This window comes from Ostrea edulis, chromosome 7 (genome assembly GCF_947568905.1).
Source record: "Ostrea edulis chromosome 7, xbOstEdul1.1, whole genome shotgun sequence".
Classification (NCBI taxonomy): Eukaryota; Metazoa; Mollusca; class Bivalvia; order Ostreida; family Ostreidae; genus Ostrea; species Ostrea edulis.
In genome coordinates this window covers 58,640,529-58,645,713 of record NC_079170.1, presented here as the reverse complement: position 1 = coordinate 58,645,713, position 5,185 = coordinate 58,640,529, and positions in this window count along the sequence as shown.

Here is a 5,185-nt window from a genome sequence, read left to right as displayed (position 1 = left end):
CGTATTTATCTCAGTATATATATATATATATATATATATATATAGATAGATAGATAGATAGATAGATAGATAGATAGATAGATAGATAGATAGATAGATAGGTAGGTAAAAATAAAAAAGATACACGAAGACGTTTAGTAAAGCTTTAGCACTTTCATTTCAAATCTTCAGAAGCTTTACATTTACAAATGTAAAGCTTCTGAAGATTTGAAATGAAAGCGCTAAAGCTTTATTAAGGTAACTCCATACTCGCAGTTTTATTGAAAAATGTATTTATTTCCATTCATTACAGTTAAAACTAACAAATTATGAAATAAAATAAATAGGTCATCACAATTTTTAAGATACGAGACGTACATAAACAGAATCATATATCACCGTCATAAAATTGCAATTTTCCTTAAACAGCATTATCAAAATTTCATACAAGCTGTTTATGACCATATAGTAGCATTCATAACAATTTCATGAAACTGTATCTTCACAAAAATATACAAAATATCTGTAAACTAGTTCTAATTGTAACGGGGACCGTTACAGATGTTCCCCAAACCTCCCCCAATTAAAAAAATGATGTCCTTGCGAATCTATAGGAAAAAATCATTTTATTTTAGCCTTTAATTACATGTAGTACGTTCAATATGGTCATTTCAGTACCAAAAAATGAAAGAAAGCGTTGCACGCGCATACACGCGCACGCGTGCATGATTCCGAATTTTTGTTGATGTCGTTCAACAGGCATTTGTATCATATACCCACAGTGTGAATTTCATAACGTTTCCATCAAATATAAGGAAGTTATAGCGATTTTAAAATCGTCCAATCAGAATTCAGCACACGTGCATGCACGTGCTGAGCAGTAATTCTAACCACAGCAATTTGTAAGGAGTACCAAGACACATCTAAACCATTAATATCAATAGAATATGATGAAAAACAAAAACGTTATCGTCCTTTAAAAATTGAACATTTAAAAAACGTTGCACGCGCATGCGCGTGTGCGTTGGCATTTTTTTGTTAACCAATATATAGATACACATATTGTCTACGTATGCTGTGAATATCATCTCATTCGCATCATAAATAAGATAGTTACAAACGTTTTAGTATTATCCAATCAAAATGAAGTGCACGTGCATGCGCGTGCAAATTGGTAATTTTGACCATGCAGATCAGTTAACGGTCTCAATATCTACCTATGATATGAATTTCAAGCCATTTCAATGAACAACAAAAAAGTTAGACTGATTCCAAAGTTAGTGTACAAATTTTGTAATGCGCGTGTACGCGCATGCGTGCACGTGCTGACAAAAAAACTATTATTTTTCATATGTACAAATGATATACTACCATCCTATTTAGGTTTTATATCGCTTCCTTCAATATTCTGATTTTCCATTTTTTGTACCAAAATTGCAATGCACGTGCACGCGCGTGCATGCACGTGCAGACAAAATGACTATCACTATGCACATCTACAAACGCTATACTATCATCCTGAAAAGTTTCATTTCGATCGCTTTTGTAGTTTCTGAGAACACTACCGGACAAAAAAGTACCGGAGAAAAAGAATAATAACTAGAAACTCATTACTAGTAATGAGTAGGTCTTCCGTTTGTTCACTTCCGGTAAAGAGTTTTCTGATCCTACAAAAACCATTCAAATATATCAGAGAATGTGCTTTAACAATAAATGAGAAGTGTATTATCGAATTTTTTACTCATTTCTTGTAACTTCCGGTGACGACCGGAAGTACTATTTAGATGTGTTTTCCTATGAATGACATTGACTCTTTACTGTCTATATTCCCTGAAAAATTCACGTCTCTATCTGAAGAGTTCTCAACAAAAAGAAGTAGACTAAAGAAAGAAAAAGTAGTAGGTAAGTACCGACCGGAAGTCAATTTTGAAAAACGAAATTGTCAAAACACTGGAAATTGATACTATTCTTAAGACATGTGAAAATCATATCAAACACTTCAAATATAAGCGAGATTGGTGGGGACAAAGAGACGAAAAGTAAAAAAGTATTTTATCAAGAAACCGGAAGTAGTCGTTTTGACTACCGACGGGGTCAATATTCTTTTGACATTTTGAAAGAGACTTAATAAACTAGTATAAGTTTAAGTTTAAAAGAAAAAGTTTGAAATTTACGATTATTTCAATCATTTCCGGTGACGACAGGAAGTGACGGTTGACATGCTCAACAGCTATTGCATGCTTACAAACAGAGATTAATCATTCCTGAATATTTGATGAACCTATCTTTTACCCTTTCCAAGAAAAATGCTGGACAAAATCTCTTTTGAGAAACAGAAAATCGGCCATATTTTCCCACCGGAAGTGAATTTTGGAAAAACAAAAATAACCACAGCAAAGTCATAAGTAATAAGACATTATTCCTGAAAATTTCAAGAAAATCTATCCAGCCATCTCTGAGAAATCACTCGAAAAAATCGGAAAATCGTCATTTTTTTTTAAATACTTCCGGTATAGAGCGGAAGTGACGGACGAAAAAATTGAAAGTATGTGTACAATGGCCTAATGCTAGTTGATCAACCCTACAAGTTTCAAGCGTCTATATATTTTCGTTATTGAGAAACTGAAAAAACAAAGTTTGAATTTGTCCACCCCCTATCTCACGACCGGAAGTGATATTTACAAAAATATTTAAATATTCTCTAGACATTTATAGTGTCTATAACATATGTAAAATTCAAATCAGTAACTTCTTTTATGACCGAGATTTATGGCACTGAAAAATGAGAGAATGAATAGTATTTCTTTGATATAACCGGAAGTTGGAGATTCAACTTCCGGTGGGGTTAACATTTTTTGAGAATTAGAACGAGAACTAGTAAACCGATATAGGTTTCAATTTGAAAGAAAAAAGTTTGAAATTTATGATTCTTTAATCACTTCCGGTGACGACCGGAAGTGACGGCCGACATTCTTAACCCCCTACTTCACGCCTACAACGTGAGATCTATTCACTCTGAAAATTTGGTGACTCTATCTTTTACTGTTTCTGAGAAAAACGCTAGACAAGGAAAACAGCTAATAAGCCGTATTTGCCGACCGGAAGTGAATTTTACAAAAATATTTGACGTTGCTCTAGACATTTATAGTGACTATAATATATGTAAAACTCAACTCATTAACTAGTTTCATTACCGAAATTTATGGCACTGAAAAATGAGAGAATAAATAGGTCTTTCTTTGATATAACCGGAAGTTGGAGATTCAACTTCCGGTGGGGTCAACATTTTTTGAGAATTAGTACGAGATATAGTAAACCGAAGTAGGTTTCAATTTGAAAGAAAAAAGTTTGAAATTTATGATTCCTTTAATCACTTCCGGTGACGACCGCAAGTGACGGAGACAAAAAATATTACGTGCATGCACCATAGAGAATATAGATCTATCATCCCTGAAAGTTTCATTCGACTATCTTTAGTGGTTTTCAAGTTTACCCCCGGACAAAGTTTCTTTCAAAAACCGGAAAATCGGACGTATCTGACGAACGGAAGTGAATTTTGAAAAAATGAAAAAAATTCCTCGAGGTACCATCGTTGTCTATAACCTGTGAAAGTTTCAGGAAAATCCATCCAACGGTCTCGGAGACGAAAGGGAAAAAAAAAAATAATAATAATAATAACTAGACACTCATTACTAGTAATGAGTAGGTCTTCCGTTAGACCACTTCCGGTAAAGAGCTTTCTGTTCCTACGAAAACCATTTAAATATATCAGAAAATGTGCCTTAACAATGAATGAGAAATGTATTATCGAATTTTTTACTCATTTCTCGTAACTTCCGGTGACGACCGGAAGAACTATTCAGATGCGTTTTCCTATAAATGACAGCGACTCTTTACTGTCTATATTCCCTGAAAATTTCACGTCTCTATCTGAAAGAGTTCTCAACAAAAAGAAGTAGACTAAAGAAAGAAAAAGTAGTAGGTTACTACCGACCGGAAGTCAATTTTGAAAAACAAAATTATCAAAACTTTAGAAGTTGATACTTTTATTAAGACATGTGAAAATCATATGAAAGACTTCAAATATAAGCGAGATTGATGAGGACAAAGAGACGAAAAGTAAAAGGGTATTTTATCAAGAAACCGGAAGTAGTCGTTTTGACTACCGACAGAGTCAATATTCTTTTGACATTTTGAAAGAGAGTTAATAAACTAGTATAGGTTTCAATTTAAAGGAAAAAGTTTGAAATTTGCGATTCTTTCCATCACTTCCGGTGACGACAGGAAGTGACGGTCGACATGTTCAACCCCCTACTGCACACTTACAAACGGATATTAATCATCCCTAAATATTTCATGAACCTATATTTTACCTTTACCAAGAAAAATGCTGGACAAAATTCCTTTTGAGGAACAGAAAATCGGCCATATTTTCCTACCGGAAGTGAATGTTGTAAAAACAAAAATAATTAAAGCAAGGTCATTTCATCAAACATTATTCCTAAAAATATCAAGAAAATATATCAAGACTCGAAGAAATCGGAAAATCGACATTTTTTCAAATACTTCCGGTATAGACCGGAAGTGACGGACAAAAAAAATGAATGTATGTGTACAATGGACTAATGTTAGTTGATCAACTCTACAAGTTTCAAGCGTCTATCTATATTCATTATTGAGAAACTGAAAAAACAAGGTTTGAATATATCCACCCTATATCTCACGACCGGAAGTGAATTTTTTCAAAAATATTTAAATTTACTCTAGACATTTATAGTGTCTATAACATATGTAAAATTCAAATCATTAACTTGTTTTATGACCGAGATTTATGGCACTTAAAAATGAGAGAATGAATAGTCTTTCTTTGATATAACCGGAAGTTGGAGTTTCAACTTCCGGTGGGGTCAACATTTTTTTGAGAATTAGAACCAGACCTAGTAAACCGATATAGGTTTCAGTTTGAAAGAAAAAAGTTTGAAATATATGATTCATTTAATCACTTCCGGTGACGACCGGAAGTGACGGCCGACATTCTTAACCCCCTACTTCACGCCTACAAAGTGAGATCTATTAACTCTGAAAATTTGGTGACTCTATCTTTTACCATTTCTGAGAAAAACGCTGGACAACGAAAACAGCTAATAAGCCGTATTTGCCGACCGGAAGTAAATTTTACAAAAATATTTGACATTACTCTAGACAT